At 42.8% G+C, this 17,305-nt stretch overlaps 2 long non-coding RNA genes across 2 annotated transcripts; one reads left to right on the forward strand and one right to left on the reverse strand.

The window, feature by feature from the left end:
• Window positions 1-278: 278 nt before the first annotated feature.
• Window positions 279-7,177, reverse strand: LOC118165527. The gene is made up of 3 exons (XR_004750094.1): window positions 6,999-7,177; window positions 856-1,647; window positions 279-824 (listed from the first exon to the last, which is right to left on the reverse strand). It is a non-coding gene; the product is annotated as an uncharacterized LOC118165527 (long non-coding RNA).
• Window positions 7,178-8,466: 1,289 nt separating this feature from the next.
• Window positions 8,467-17,276, forward strand: LOC118165528. Its single transcript, XR_004750095.1, has 3 exons — window positions 8,467-8,792; window positions 15,061-15,233; window positions 16,648-17,276. It is a non-coding gene; the product is annotated as an uncharacterized LOC118165528 (long non-coding RNA).
• The last annotated feature ends 29 nt before the right edge of the window (window positions 17,277-17,305 follow it).

Genomic DNA, 17,305 nt, shown 5'->3' on the forward strand with positions numbered 1-17,305 from the left:
CTGCCCTTCTGCTTCTTCTTCCCACTGCAAAAGAAATAATCCTTTTGGGGATAGATTTTTTTTTTTTTTAAATGTAATCTGCAATTTGTCCTGTGTTCAACATTGTATCTGTAAATGAATGTACAGATGCTTATGAATACACATTTTGCAGCAGCCCATTCAACATTTGCACAGCATATATTATTAAAGCAGCTGTGTAGCCACACGGGGATTCTCATTGTCCTCTGAGTTTCTGCCAGCCCCAGGTCCACTGGGGGATCTCCCACCCTGCATGAGGATTGTACAGTTTTCATATGAAAAGGTCCCAACTTCTGTCTTGCCATGCTGTTACAAAAACAGCTATGTGTAAAGCTGAAAAATGGTGACCATAGACCATTATCTGTTTCTCAAGACATGCCAAAATTTTAAGTTGTAATCTCTTTGCTTCACCGCCCTGCCAAAAAACAAAACTAAACAAAAACATGAGTGAAAGTATTTGCTTCAGTAAAACTGAAACATGCATTTCAGTTCTGATTTCTGAAAAAAAAATAGATAATTTTATGTCACAACCATGAAATCTCTTTCAAGAGCTGTTCACAACAGGAAATGGAAAGGATTCCTTCAGTTTCCAAAGATGTTTTGATGCTACCAGAATGTTTAATTTATTTTTTACAAGATATAACTGAAACTGTTTTTTTCAAAAAACGGTATCATACAGTCTTGATGCAAGTTCTTCACACCATCTCTTACTCCTTTGCATTTCAGGAATTTACCCAATCCCTCTTGTCATCTGTGACTTACAGAGTAAGCGTATCTGTTATTATAAAATGCTAGCAATCTAAGTACTCCATAAGGAGACGTTATCTGTTCTCATACCTGAAGGTTACCTCAGGAACAAATGCTTGAGGTTAAAGAGGCAGTGAACTGGTCAGGCCAGGACTAGAACCCACAGTGACTTGGAGTTGGTCCTTTTTCTGCAGCCATTGGTACTGAATCAAGACAGCCTTCCAAAAAGTGCCAGGGAACATCCTGAAGTTTTAGCACAACAGCTTCCACTTTCTCCTGAGCCCAAACCTTCTCTGGCTTCTACAGGCCTCCTCGTCCTTCTGCACCCTGTCTAAAGACTTTGCAAGCTTTTTTAACGGAATAGCTCATAGCTCTTGTTTTTCTCTCTGCAAACTTTCGAGATCCTCAGCTTGCAGGTGCTTAGTGAGTCAGGCTGGAAGAACCAGCCAGGATCCCTTGGCAATGCTCATGGCCAGCATGAGCAGCCCAGCGTGTGACGAGATGCTTCCAGCTATTGTAATCATGGCTCTGAAGCTTTCGATGCCATTGCAGATGCATAGCTCAGAAATGGTTTCCTCATGGATGCTCTTTTCCTAGGATGAATGGGTTCCACAGGCTGGAGGGTTCAGTGTGAAATTGCAAATTGTAGACGTAATAAATATCAGGTTTTACTGTTGTTTTGTAAGCAGGCCTCTGGAAAATCTGCTGTTGGTGTCACGGCTGAGTTATGTGATTTCCCTCAGGTGAAGCTGTACAAAGGTTTGATAAAACTGATTGCCATGTTTCATTAGCCAACACATTCCCAGAAGGCCCGTCATCCATCATACCATCCAATCATTGTCAGCAATGATTCAGGATGTGAGACGTGGCTGCATATTTCACCTATTTGAGAAACTCAGATAAATCACGGTGAAGGTAAGCCACCGTGTTCAGAGCTGTGATAAAAAACTGAAGACTGTTTACAAAGCTCACATTAGAATTAGAGGGTTTTGGGGGAAAGGAGTCTTGGATTATTCAGCTCAGCCAAGGTAATGCAATGGGTGGAAGCATTCAAGGGCACCAGTTGCAATAAAATAGTAGTTAATGCCTACATACCATAGCCTAAGGCACTATAAGGAAGCAGTCATCATTTTGAGTTTACAAAAGGCTTCAGGTATAAATTGCTGCTAGCTATATTATTTTCTAAGAATTTAAATAGAAATAGGTGATGTTGGCTTTTCAGTTACACACTGGAATTTCATTCTTAATTCCAAATTTTTCAAAATTCCATTTTGCCCAAATAGAACCTAATCAAACCAAACACCTTCTCAGATTTTGCCCGTCTTTTATCAGTCTTGCAAACAATTCAGCAATAACCTAATACCCATATCCTGATCCATACAACCACTTCAGTAGGTCTGTGGTCTCCGACAGTTCTCTAGCTATTCAAGGAAGCTGTACTATGGCTTTCTTATTAATCCTTTTCTCTTAGGCTGCTTTCCACTGCTTTATTTATCTGACTCTCCAACCCCCCCAATGTATCAGTACTGCTTCATGAGTGCAGCTGTTTGTTGGGTCCATCCCTGCATACCCACCAGGACCCATTTCACTGGCCACTGCTTCTAGGGTATCCTGCTTCTCTACCCCTCCCTCCCTCTCCTTCTCCCTGTTCTCCTGCACCTTGAACTGTCCCTTTGGGTGATTTGTAATGTCAAGCTTTAACGCCTCTTCTCTCTAAACTGTGAATCTTAGAAAAAAAGGCGTATATTTTTTAGAGGTGTGTTGCCATGACAATGCCACATCTAGATCTTGTAAATATTTGGGAAGTGTATATTATTACCAGGGGAAAATGCGGCTGACCTCAGCTATGTATTAGGTGCCTGTTCATAACTGGACACCTTCATACAGCTGAGAGGGTTTATAGCTGGGAGTGAGTGGCGTGGGATGATGCTTGGATGGAACAGGCCATGCTCGTGTGCTGCCATGGTGTCCAAGAAGTGTTTAAAGCACGTGTTCAGAGAAATCAGGATCGGTGATTTATGCCATGAATACTGCCAACTCTGGAGAAACCAACTAAATTATGAAAAACTACAAGCTTCTCTTTCAGACCACCTTCTACTGACTCTTCTACTGAATTTTTTGGCTCAGTGTCTGGCCTTTTTTGGAAGTTGGCACCTGCAGTGTGAACAGAAGGGGGCAGTTTCCCGGGAAATGCACCTTCCCCAGCATCCCGCTTGCCTCCCCTGATGTTTCTTCTGTGGAGAGCATGCCCCTCCAGCTGCCCTCAGGCATACGGACCCTCCAGGGACACCATCCCTCGCACACCCCAGCATCCATTCCTCCATGAAGACCCTCCGGTGCTCCCCACCCGCTCCCGCCTGCCTTCCCTGCCGGGCGCAGGAGCTGCTGTGGTGCTGCAGCCTGGCGCAGCCCGGCGGGCAGCAGGCGAGCACCCCTGGCCTCTCCTTAGTGCTCCTGGGACAAGGGTCTCTCTCCACTGCCCACCTCCTTATTTTCACAATGCTGGTAAGAAGTGCATGGGTTTGAGTCTCCCACTTTACTGTTAGATTTGGCCGACTTCAGCGTATGTGTGCTGCGCAGTCACCTCAGCCGCATTTTGCCAGGAGCTCAGGCCGTGTGTTGAAGATAACATCAACCCTCTCGTGTTTCAGAAGAGCACTGTGGTAACATTTGTGGTGATTTTTAGAGTGATTACATTTAATTAAGTACTTTCCATCTAAAGGTCTGTGAGCACTCTACCAGTATTACTCGATTACCGGCTGGACTGTCCTACACCCACACCTGTACTCCAGAAAGATGCCTCGGCTGCTTTAGGGAAGAACCACTTTCTGCCTGAACAACTAACTCTTCTAACAATTGCTGAAACAATTCCTGGTACAGATTCTGTTTCCTGTGTCTGCAAAGTAGACAGTTTTTCACCTCTTGATGGCTAAGCTCTCAGTCCTTATCTAGCTGTTACTTAAACTGAAAGTTTTAAATTGAGATTGGATTGATGAAGCCCCAGATTCATTCACTCACCCATTTTTATCTCTCTCCCACAGTACTGGATGTATAATCAGCCATTTTTCTCACACGTTTCTCACTGCTTTGCAAGCCTTGTGAGCGTTGGCTCGCCTGGAAGCCATACATATTTATTCTGGTACTTGCTTTTAGATTACTTTCCCTCCATGCAGAAACCAGCATCATTTATAAATGTTCAGAGAAGCCTGGGACCCTTCAGCTTGTTCTCAATCATTTCAGCCCAAGGGTAAATCTGAAAATGAGTATGTCAGAAATAATTCCTTTTGCTAAGAGCTATGCAACAAGCTATGAGCTCTTTCTTTGCAGTTAAGGAGTCTTTTAAAAGTTCAAAAAGCAACGGCTTCTGAGACTTTCCTGTCTGCTCAGCCCGTACCATTTCCAGGTGCTGTATAATTGGGCTGTGACTGTAAGGCACATGTTCTAACAAGCATTGTACAGGCTTCCAGGGTCTGACGGCAGCTGAGATTTCACTCTGCTTGTCTGTAAAAACACGTGTAGAAAATACTTGCTACCAAAAAGATAACCATGTAGTTGGAATTTTCTGTTCCAATACATTAAAAATGATCCTCATGTTAAGCCCTATCTGGACTCATCTTATTTGCACAAACTAGCATGTACGCACCTCCTGTGAAACCAGCCATGGATATGAATGCTCTGCCCAAAATAATTTAAATGAAAGCTCACTCAGGAGGTTATGCTTTGAAGTGTAGTTTAGGGAGAAGGAAATAAGGCATTTTAAAGTCTGATGAACCCCACCTGAAGGTTTACATATGTTCATTCACACCTTTCTGGGGTCTATAATTAGACTGCAAGATGATGAAGGCAATTGTCCAGTTTTCTGCAAGCTAAACAAATTAGTAAACTGAATGGAGGAAAGTCAGCTGATTCCTGCGTATTTTGTTTTAAAGTAATGGAAAGGAGATTCTACTCTGTGAATTGGAAAACAAATAATTTGTTTTAGGTGATAAAGAATCTTTCCAACAGGTCATCTACCTGTGGCATTTGGCTTTTTGTAGCTAAAACATCTTGAAAATACAAAAATGACATATTTAACTGTCACTGAGGAAGCTCCTCCCTGGTATTCCCTCAGTTATGTATGTTATGTATCGTAGCACTACTCAGCTGGCTATGACAAAATGTGGTTACATAAACTTGCAGAGCATAGTTTAGTGAGGCAACACAGAATTACCCGAATGAAAGTTTTCAGGGGCTTTGACAGGGAACGAGGTTCCCAGAACAAACCTAGTCATAAATCAGAATTGCAGCTCATATGAGTGGTTTCCAAGTAGACATCTCTTAAGCAGTGATCTGAGTTTATCTCACACCTCTATGAGAGACCTACACGATGACCCATGGTTCCATTGTCTGTGGGCAAATTGTGGTGAGCTGCCAGATCCAATAGCCAAAACTTCTAACAAACCATTCATGGAGGGAGTCAAGGATTCCTCTTCAAAACTAGACTCCTAGAAAGTAGTCAGACACCAGTGAGTGGCCTGGGAAAGACAAGTCCCTCACCTACCAACACGGGCTGGTACTCAACCTATTCCTGAAGAGTCTTCTAGGTCTGGCAAGTGGGGAGCATTCATTACACTTATTAAGAGTAGACTGCTTCTACTTAACTGAGATGGTGATTAGAGAAAAAAGAAGAACTTAGAGATTCTTGCAGCTAGTCAAAACGTGCCATCACTTTACAAATATACGCTTGTTCACAGTTGTCAATGAACAGGATAAAATTTACCATCATATTAACTGATATATTGAGGAATGTGCTCTAGAAAAACTGTTTTATCCTATTCATAGGCTCCAGGGAGCTTTATCAGAACAGACTGATGGGAAACTGCTGAATTCCCCAACTTGCATTTCTTGCGGCACTGAGTGAAAACCAAACGCTGATTCCCTGTGTCATGATGGGTGGCAGCATCTCGATAAATATCACAAGAAGAAAAAACATAACTTAGATAAGGTGTGCAACTTGTCGTGTATTCCAAGGTCTACCAGATTGCTGTTTTATCTCCTTCCTACATATATTTTCTAACTTCTCTAATATATAAATAATATTCAAGTCTGGCAGAGATAAGGTGTCTCATATGTCATTCTGTATGGGCAAGTGCAAAATATTTCCTGGCAAGCGTGTTTTATCAGGCACAGTCACATATTGATGAGGAGGTAGCTCAGCTGCAGAAAGGTAGGACTGGGAGGGAACAATTCCCATGCCACACGAACCTGGAGAGTACTAAGTTCTTGCTTACGATGAAGTGTCTCTCTTTTGCAGTGTACTACACGAAACAGAGGAATGGGAAATGTCCATGTTAGCTCTTGGTTTCTGTAGCATTACCCCTATTCATGTTCCTGGCATAGAAAGCAGCTCCCTACTGACCTGACTGGCTGCTGGAGGTGGCAGCTGCCCTTGGGATGTGACTGCTGCCTGGTGGCTGGGCAGGACCAGGCTCAGCGCTCAGATGGAGTCCAGCCACCAGCAGAGCCTCCCCGTCCCCAGTGCTGCCCAGGGCTGGCCTCCAGTCCCGCTCCGCCGGGGTGCTCTGCCTGGCCAGGCGAGCAGCCTGCCACCAGCCCGGCCTTCTCTGCAAGCCCCTGGTGCTGGGGCTGCTTTCAAGTGTGCACAGCTGCAGCCCAAGATGGTGGGAGCTGAGCTTTGCATATGGTGATGAATGTCACTGAGAAGCCCACAAAGCTGTTAATTTCAGAGCTGCAGTAGCATGGAGGAAATACTTTTGATTCTCTGAGCACCATCAAATATAAGCCCTGAGTTTCTAGTCAAGGCAATCTTCTTTTAACTTTTTTTATTATTATTATTATTATCTTTTTTTTTTTTTTTTTTTTTCCCATAATTATATAAACATTATATACATTATTTTACTAAAGCAGCCAGCATGGAAAAGAAAATTGGAGTTCACCCCAGACACTCAGCCAGATAGCATAACTTTCAATGTCATTACTAACCCTTAAAAAGCATTTAGGAAAAGTCATCTAAAGGCATCAGTAGTAGAGGACTCTGGTCCATGTTCTTTCTCTGCCAAGTAGACTCCATGCGGACCAGGAAGAGCCCCTGTTATTCTGGCTGAGTGTCGTCCACAAAAGCTCTTCAGTTGCATCTCACTCCTGACTTTCTGCACCCAGGCTCCAAGCCAACATCAGCTGGCCTGGAAGCATTAACCTTCTCCCCTGTTTGTCAGAGGTTTGTGGCAGATTACCTCAGTCTGGTGCTTCTGGTCCAACTGTTGTTCCAGCCCTGGATAACCCCTGTCCAGCCCCTTCCAATATGCTATCAAACATCTGTTTGCACAGATACTCCTCACTAACACTCCACAACATGCTTTTCTTTGCTATCAAAGCATTCAGAATAGACATCAGCACACCTTCTGAGCCCTGTGTTTCAGCTATGAGAAACTGTTTGCATAGAAAACAGAGGAAAAAAAATCATTGTTGTCTGAAATGTTAATTAGTAACAGATCGACCAAGCTGGAGGCTGGAAATTCAGGGCTGTTTTTGTCTCCACTTAGCCTGCTTTTTTACTATAACAGAAATGGAACGAAAACAAATAAATATCGTAAACCAAATGTTTATGCAGATGCATTGTCTTTGATTTTTTTTTTTTTTTCTTTTCCTCACATGTATGGGACTTCTCGATCTTCTTGAAAATGTGGCCAGCTGCTTAGGACATGATTATTACAGCTTTTACCTTATAGCAACTGTACCTGCTCAGCATTTGCTCTAGAAGTGTACTACCCAGTATATGTCAAGGCAGAACTACAGATCATGGGAAGAAAAAGGCATCCTTTGTCTGCAGACCTCTGAAGCTTCTTGTTTTGTTTCAGGCTGAGTCACAGCAAATGTTCCAAAGTGACTCAGAAAGAGACAATATTTAATTATTGAGACATTCTGTACTAGCATCTGAGATTCAGCAACTTGAGATGGTGCTGCTGATAATAATAACTTTTCACTGATAGCCACTTTCATTCAAGACTCTCAAGGTTGTTTGAGCATTATCCTGTTAAGCGGGCTGAAAGGGTTTTAAAAAGTGCCAGATGCAGAACCCTCTGCCCAGCTTGGGAGAAGTTTGGATGTGATCCAGGGCTTCTTTGCTTCATTGTCTATAATTAAAAATCTCTAATATCTCCTGGAGGTAAGATTTATGTGCAAATCAGAGATACACTGGTGGTGAGCCACATAAAACCTTTTTTGGATAGTGCTAGAGGCGCTGTTGTTTTGCGAGTATGAAATAAGACATCCTGTTCCCAATCAGATTTTTATTTTTGATCTTTCATGTGGCTAAATTCTGGGAAAGTTTAAAAAAACACAGACTGCTATTCATTTCAAAAGGATCAGGATTAAAACTAAAGATAAAAATAACCCTTTTCACCCCTAAGCTGCTTTTGAGAAATTAGGTGCATCTTTATTTTGGCTTAGTCTTTGCTCGCATCTTTTGAGGTGCTGGGATGCCATTTAAAGTAGAGCTGTGCTTCCAACAATGCCTTTAACTCAGCTGAGCTGAAGGAAAGCAATACAGCACAGCAAGTACATAAATCACCTTCTTCCAGCAGATCCCTCTTCTATTAACCTCCTCCTTGGTGCCAGTGACAGAGAAGTATTAAAGCAGCACTTTTTTTTTTTTTTTTTTTTTTTTTTTTTTTTTTTTTTTTTCCCTAGGACAGCCACTTTTGCTGTTGTCAATATAATCACAGCTGTTCTTGGTCTGAGACATTAAACAAAGTCCCAGGTGCTCATTATATGGAGATGAATAATTAACTTACTATTTTATAAAAGAAGCCTTGCCTTTTAATAAGCAGTTCTTCAAATATTCAAGCTACAGGAGAGGGATTTTTTTTGTTTGTGATTTTTTTTTTTTTTTTTTAATTTTCCTTCCCCCCCCTTCCTAAGATAAATCACATGGTCCCTGTTTGTTTGAAAGTAAATTCTCTCTTGTGGTCTTGAAGGGAGCTGGAGGCTGGGAGGAGATGAACACAGCAAGGTCAGCTTTCTGGAAAGTGAGTAGCATATGGCTCTTCTTCATTCCTTATTTCTCTTGTGCACTAACTCCAAAGTCACCACAAGGTCACATGGTGAAGTTGTAATGAGTCAAATGAAAAAGCCATAAAGTGGATGGGGAGATAAATCTCTAATTTAGGTTATCTTTGACTCCCACAAGCTGATTTTTTTTCCCCCTGTGGGTTTCAGGAGTGCTACAATGGCTGAATGATCTATTGATGAACAAAGGAAATATAAAATATTGAAGAAGCATTCTGTATTTATTTAATGCCTGAGTCTGTCCAACCTGAAGAGAAGTTCCTTAGTTTAAATAACTACTGACAATACAGAGAAGAGAGAAAATGCAGGAAGATGTAATCTGTGTTGGAAACCTTTGTAGGAGCTTTTCCAGAGATTTTGTATCTCTCTTCAAACTCTGAGTGTTAGGAAAGATGTAATGTAATATCAAACTTCATTTCTTTCTCTTATTCTACAGTTCCTTCTTTTCAAGCATCTCTTCCAAGCTGATAGCCTCCTAAATTTCTAGACACAATTGTAGTCTTTGTAGGAAATTACTTATCATGATGATTGCAGCCCCACTGGTATCATTTCCATTTGAAATTCACCAGTATTAAAGAAATGAATTACACTATCTTTAAAAAAAAAAAAAAGGTGTTTTTTTTTGAGGCACAGGAGGTCTTGTCAGACAGCATCATACAGCTAAATCTTTAGGACAATTTGACTCATTTTTCTTTCCCTAACATGTGCGTCTCTGTACAAATGAGGTCTTGCTTTCAGTGACTCAATCCTTAGTCTTTCAAAATGGCCCAAAACAGAAAAGGAATGACTTTATCTAATTTTCTGAACATTTTTGCTATTATCATATTAGTCGTTTCCAGGACAATGGGTAGTTCAGAGCTTGCTAACGACTCTTGCTGAGCTGTCTTCCTACTGACTCACAGGTAACACAACGTGAAAAAGTTCTGGTCCCTTACTTCAGTTGGACCAGGTATAGAGGAGCTTCTGGGACGTTTTGGGACTCACACTCCTGTAAATCATTTTGAGAGAAATAGATGAGCACAGATTCTCACCTGTTATTCCTTCACTCACAAGCTACTTCTCTCAAATGCTGGGGAGAAAACCAACCACGCAGTTCTTGGAAAAGGGGCAACTTCCCAAGTGCAAGGTGGGCTTGCAGAAAGGTTTGAAGCTGAGAGAAGGCTTTCATGAGCATACAGCTGGCACAAGTGAGAGCTGGACCAGGCCCAGCCAATCACGTTCTCTTCTTCAAGAACTTTTTTTACTTTCATGAAGTAATTTTTTTAGATATACACCCTGTATTCACCCTGTAATCATGCCTGCACTAAATCACATCAAATTACTGGTGTTACTCTGAAAATATCAGTGCTGTTCCTCTATTTGGACCTTCAGGGACACATGCTTCTGGAGTGGAAAGGTTCCAGCCTTGCCCTTCCCTGCAGTAACCTCCTGTGGTTAAATGCCCACTGCTCAGTTTTGTCTTTGGGCCCCAGGTCTCTAAGAAAGGTATGCTTGCAAGCATAAGCCTGCTTCCTCCCCAGGGTCAGGGCAGTTCCAGGTTGGGTTTGTCCCACCTGCCTGAGCTGGCTGGGAACCAGAGGGTGAGCACACTCTGAAAATAGTCCTGCTTTTTGGACAGGCCTTAGCTCGGTCGCTACCCTTAAAAATCCGCTATTTCATTTTTGAGCTCACCCTGGTCTTCCTGGTGCCATGGTGGCACGCCTGCTGCTGCCCCTGGCCCTGGGGGTGCCTACCCCAGCCTGCAGCTGGGGGAGCTGCCCTGGAACCCCTGCTGATGCTATGGAGAGCCAAACCCAAGCATGATGCACATCGGGCTCTGCACATCCTTTCCTGAATCTCTCCCAGTTTCTCCAGGCTAGCTACTAATGCAACCCACCTGGCTTTCTCCCATCCCAAAAATGAAAAAAAGAGGCAAGCTCCCAGAAATAAAACAACAGAAAAGCAAGGATATTACACAGAAAAGTAGCACCTGTATCATTTTTACATAACAGTAATTTTAGGAGGTTTCAGCTCATTTTTAGTACTGTAGTAGCATCTTTTTGTGCTGCTGCTGCAGCTATGATTGGGCTGCATTCTGAAATGGATCAGTGGGAGATGCAATATTTTTTATTTTATTTATTTATTTTTTAAAAAAGCCTTTAATCAGGTCCAAAAGCATCGGTCTCATTCTGATTCCTGCAACTAGTTTGCAGCTCCATAAAGAGAGGTCTAGGCCCAGACTGGAAGGAAAATGTAGCTGGGAGGTGGCCAACAGCTCCTCAAGCCACTGGTCCTCCAAGGGACCGCAGCGAGGAGCCAGGCCCACACGCACCCTCCTGTGGAGGCGAGTGCAAGGGCTGTGTGTGCAGGCATCCTGCCGGATTTGCCCCCAGTAGCAGACTCTTGGTGCTCAGATGCAAAGCACCACAATGAACAATGCTGACGCCAGGTTTGAAGCTTATCAAGGAAGTCAGCTGGATCACAGAGCCACAGACATCTGCTTTGGGAAGGGACTCAGCCTGTTAACGGTGCCCTTACTGCCATATGACATTCTGCAAGAGTGAGTTTTGCCTTATAAAGTGTATGGGGCCTCTATCCCTAAATTTCTGGCTCTTGAAAGAGAGGTAGGGGCTGACAGATCATTCAGGAATGTGAATGAAGCACCTAATGTTTAAAGGAAGTAGTAGACGTAGATATTGTTCTTGAAATGCAGGAATGTTAGTGAGTACAGATGGGGATGTGACAATAATGTTAAGGGAAGTATTGGTCAGTTTTGCACTTCTTGTGACTGTAGGAGAGTTGAATGAAATGCAGCTGAAAAGAGAGAAGAGATTGCATGCAAGATTTTTTTTTTTTTAATTTTATTTTTAGGTAATGTGAATGTAAGCTAGTCCCAACAGGACTAGTCATTGATGTTTCAAAAAACTACCCCTGGAAACACAGATATTTCAAGAAATGTTTAAAACAACAACAACAAAGAGTAGGAGCCATTCAAAGAGACTGGGAATGTTATAAGGACGTAATTATCCCAGTGGGAGATGTCTGGACTAGAAGAGATGTATGAGGATGCTGTGAAGTAGATGAGTGCTAGTTGGGTGAAGGAAAGAATTGATGCATCAAGGTGAGCTTCTCCCAGAGCTAACGTCCATATATACAAGACAAGGCAGTTTTCTGTGTCTTATTATTCCTCTTCTGTGACTTTCCTGCCTGAAAGATGTACTCCCTGCACAGGACTGTTTCCTCGTAAGTCATTGATTCTTCCAGATCGTAGCTCTGTAAAAAGACTCTTGTGGGTTAGCAGCACATAAACTCAGCAACCACAGTCTGCTGTGAGAGACTGAAGTAATTTATTTATTTATTTATTTATTTATTTTGGGGGGGGGGGGGGGGTAGAAAAATACTTAACTCTGAAGGAAAATAAGGTATTTATTGTTATTACAGGATAATTTTTCTTGTCCGTAGTTAAATTTTCAGCTTGCCTTTGATTATATTTATGTCCTGGCTTTCATTCAGCTTCTCAGTTAAAAATCAGCATTTTCAGAACACACAACCTGCACTTATTCTCTAGTCACCTCTTGAAAAAGAAATGTGATGTTCCAGAATGGGTTTTGCAACTGTGTATTTCGTGGCTCATGTCATCCTTGCCTCCAGGGTTTCCTCAGAAGTATTTCAAAGCTTCTTATTTCTCTTTTCCTTTCAGTTTTCATCTTCTGCTTTTCTGTCTTCTTATTAAAGGATCAGGACTCTCAGTTCATGTTTGAATATTTTTATCTTTTAATAAAATCAAGTAAGATTTTTATTTCAGAAACTTCAAAGCTCTTTTTAATCTAGTGCAGTTTCAGATTTGTAGTGGACATCAAATTTAGTTGGACATAGACTTGTCTCTGTCTTGTCCCCGGTCCTCAGGGCCAGTGACCATGTTTCTCTGCACATCATAGCTGGATATGCAGTGGCTTCACAGGGTTCAGAGAGGTGCTGGGAGGAGGCTGCAGAAGCTTTTGCCTTGCCTGTGGTGTTGGCTGCAGGTGCACGGAGTTCTGTTGGCAAAGCTTGGCAATATAGAAGGCTCCATCAATTCTGTTTGTTTACAATGGTACATATTCCAAATTGCTGTCTCTAATACTTTGGCCAGACTTGGCACTAGTTTACTGAACACACTTGGTGTTTCACTTCCTGATCTGTGATCCTGTTCACTACCCAGCAAAGGGTAGTGCTGAATTAAAGTGGTGTAACAAAAAGAAAGTAACAAACATACTCAAAGGGCTTTAGCACAAAATATGATAAAGATTTGCATTAGTTCCAGGCACTAGAGTTAGATATTTTAGATGTTTCATAGTATGCAGGATAAATGTGCTGGATTCCTTCTAGTTACCTTTGCAAAATCCAGTCTGTGCTATGGAGATAATGCAGCATTTGGATTGCAAAGGCATGTAGTACAACACCAAGCATCAGTTCACCATGGCTATTTTTACAGGATGCTTGTATGTCAGTCTTCTCTAGGGAAAAGCTGATCCAGCATATCAGGAAAAAAAAAAAAAAAATTTGGTTCCTTACTCAAGTGTAAGCATCCTGGCTAAGACCACATAGGTCATCTGATCATCCCTTATTCTTCCCACAATATGCGATAAAAATTTCACTACTTCCCAGGAAAGCTGAGAGTAAAAACTCAAATGCTACTTCGGGAAGATTTTATTAAGTACCTCGGCAGACAGTCAGTCTGTACCTAGCACCTTTCTTTCACGTTTTTCCTCACAGAGAGGAATTTAAAAGACATTGAAAGCATGTGGTGTCTGTTCACGTCCAAGTAATTCATTCCAATGGAAGAAAGAATAGCTCTACAAGGAGGACTTGAAATTAATTAGCGACATTTGCTTTGGAATGGTTAAATAAACAAGCTGTACTCTGCCCACTCCCTTTGCAGCACTTTCTCATTATGCGATTCATTTCTCTCTTTGTTTGCTGATGCCACTTTGTCAAAGGAGTAAGCAGGTATAAATTGCTGTCTTCTCCGCAGGTGTAAGAACTTGTGGGCTTGTTGCCTGAAGCCCTGCCTGGCAGGCATCTCCCCTGCAGGAAGGCTGTGGGTGCTGCTGTGCAGCACCACCGCAGCCTGGGCTGCGCGGGAGCTGCCGGCCCCTGACCCACTCGTGCGAAGCAAAGTGCGCCCGCCTGGGCCAGCGGGGCTGGTCGGCCTGCACCAGGTCTCGGCTTCGGATCAAAGGGTGATCTAAGTAGCACACAGATTTTTTAAGCTGAAATTGGCTTTTGAGCACAATTTCCAACATTGGGAGCATCAAGCATTGTAATTCCATCAATGTGGAGGCAAAAATTGGTGGGAGAAGAGATGAAAACGAATACAGAAGCAACACTTCATTTTCTCTAGCTGCTCAGCCTGAGCAGCCAGGTGTGAGAGGACTATTGCCCAGATCAGCGTTGTTCATTGTTCTCAGAAGCAGAACTCCGTTTCGATTCAAGATAATTGGTTGGAATAAGGTTTTGCTTCTCCTTCAGAGCTCAGTTCTTATAATGTGTTCTCTTAATAATAACTCTTCCTCCACTAAAATCATGACAAGTCTGGCAATAAAGGATCGAGGAATTCCACGTACACTTAAAGACAGTGGAAAGAAATTCATCCATCTCCTCATCAAACCTATTAGTTGGGAAGAAAGATTTGCAGTGGACGTACAGTGACTTGGCATGAGCTCCTAGACGGCAGTGCTCTGCAGTAAGTCCCTGCCATGGAGGGTCTTTTGGAGAGAGATACAGAGCTTTATTTCCTGCTATCTCCCTCAGAAGTGAAAGCCCAATGGACTCAATTGTCTTAAATAATCCTCAGTTTTGCAAGCATTCAGGCTTTGAGTCATAGGCCAATATTCGCAGACTCCCTGTGTGTAGAGTTCTTGGGTTGTGCCAGGGTCACACTGAAGTCAGCAGTTACTCTGAGCACGTGAGCAAGAAAAGAGAAGAGGGAGGACAGAAGTGTAGCTTGATTTCATTAAAATTTGGGGCTGAAAGAACCTGAAACAAAGCAGAAATGATGTAAGGCATTGTCTGTGGAGTGCAGGGAAAGCAGAGCGCGCGAGAGCCAATGCACTCAGACTGTGACACTTCCGTGATACTTAGCAGGTCGGTGACAGTGCTGGATGTGACATTGGTGTTAGGTAATGGCATGTTACCACAGGCAACAGCAGCCACTGAAGCTAAATGTTCTTCATTGCCTCTGTGGTCATTGCCCTCTTCTTTCTGCAGAATCCCTCTCCACCAGGATTTCTGACATCTCCTCATTAGGATCATCCCCTCTGTGCAGTGATGTTCCTCTGCCTGGAGAGGACAGGGACGCGTGGGTCAGGAGCCTGGAGCAGAAATCATCTTCTCCAGGCCCCCAGCTCTGGAGTGTCTGCGTATAGTCCCAAAAGACAAAAGTATTGCCAGCAGCCTCCTTGGCTGATGCTAAATGATTGAAGAGCTTTATTTTAGTGTCCACATCATCAGAGCTGGCGTTAATTGGATGCTGAGACAAATCAGTAGACTTTGGGTGGGATGTGTAATCATTTCTGGTCATACCTGCAGGGGTCTGTCTGGGTCTGAACTGACTCACTTTGGCAGGGGATACAGGGTGCTGCACATAACAGAAGGGGCTCGTTTTAGGGCTGCACTGAATCATTCAAGTGCTCACAGTGCAGAGATCAGACTGCAGAGTTACTAGATTCCCTAAACAAACCCTATCAACACCAAACACCTCCATCAGCTTTATTACTGTCAAGCAGATATAGAAGGAATTAGTTGTCAGGGAGTGTTTCTAATTTAAATGTTAGCAGCTGTTGTTATTTCAGAGTGGCAAATTTTATGATTTTGCCTACAAGTCTGTTTTCAGTAAATTAAATTACGTAAAAGCCAGATTGTATCTGCAATGGATCTTACTTACCAAGAGGGGAATGCAAGACTGTGATGAATAATGTCTGTGGGGATGAAGGGATACGCAGACCAAGGCTGGTGTTGCAAAGTGCCGTGGGCTGAGCAAGTCTTTCCCTTGCCACCAGGCATGCCCAACGGCGTGCCCAGCGGCACAGCACAGGTCAGAGCAGCCCAGGGCACTCGGAGAGCCCTGCTGCCCAGCACAGCGTGGTGCTGCTGGAGGGTGCCGAGCAGCTCGTGCAGGAGCTGCTGCAGCGGGGCTGCTGGCAGCAGGGCACAGCAGGACCAGTAGCAGCAGCTGCTGCTCGGTGTCTCTGTGTTGCCAAGGCTTGTAGTCTACTGAGGACTTCACATGAAGCTGTTCTGCACAGTAGGCAACTCCTAAGCTAAATACATTTAAGATGTTGAGTTGTCAGGGTCTGCCTGAATTCCAGAGCTGCACTCTTTAATTCACTCCTGAGGTAGTCACTCTGTTATGACCAAACACGGTGGGTTTATTATCAAGTCCATGTAATGTCCTGAAAGATTTCTGTGTCGGTTCATCTGACATTTCTGACTCACAAAAGCAGTACTAGTCATTGCAAATGAAGAGGAATACAGTGTCCTCAGCACATTAAAGCAAATATAAATTTTTTTAAAAAAATCCCATATCACCATATCACGGTTTTCAAGGACTATGCAAACTTTTACCCATGACACACTTTTTGAGCAAAGGAAAAAATCAAGGGACTGATACATAGCTCTCATTGTTTCTGTTCCTTACTCAAGCTGTATATTTAAAATAGAAAAATACAAACTGTTAGCTTCTCTAGAGAACAGCAATCTTTCAGAAAGCTCTCTGATGCAACAGACATTGATTTTTTTTCTTTCTAATTTAGATTTGAGAATTTTAACTGTTGAGTATTTTTCTCTCTTGTCCAGGTTCAAGGAATGAAACATTGCATCTACCCCAGCTGCTTTCAACTCTGAATAGCAAAGCAGAGACATTTGGTTTTCAAACCAGACGTCCATGTTTTAGCTTTTGCCATTGTTTAGTCTCACACCCCAGGCACAGGTCTTGGACTCCTTTCTTGCTGCATCACAGTGCCCCGAGGACCCTGCCTGCTCTCTCCAGGGTTTCTCCCTAGGTTTCTCTGCTTTCCATTGCACATCATGAAGAAGAGGGAGAAATGTCTCAAAAGTTTGAGCTGCTTCAGAGCAGCAGATTTTCTCTAACAACTCTCATGACCTTTCCTGGCTGGAAGAAGATATCATGAAACCAAGAGGTGCAGGGGCTCACTCATGACAGCTGATCTCGTCCTCTGTGAGTGAAGGTGATTTTGCCCAAAAGATTGTGCTGTCAGAAGAGACTGGACTGGGTGAGAAAGGTGAAAAGCAAGCAAAAGACCATTTAAAAATAACCAGTACCAATGACTTGTGGAAATGTTCATTATCTGGTGATTTAATATTCCCAAGTGGAATGAAATCCTGAAAAGTTTACAGATCCAAATGCAGCTACTCTCCTAACAGACAGTTCAGCTGCGCTGGTCAGATGTGAAACACTTTTTTTTTTTTTAAAAAAAAAAAAACAAAAAAAAAA

Source organism: Oxyura jamaicensis, chromosome 4 (assembly GCF_011077185.1).
Source record: "Oxyura jamaicensis isolate SHBP4307 breed ruddy duck chromosome 4, BPBGC_Ojam_1.0, whole genome shotgun sequence".
Taxonomy (NCBI): Eukaryota; Metazoa; Chordata; class Aves; order Anseriformes; family Anatidae; genus Oxyura; species Oxyura jamaicensis.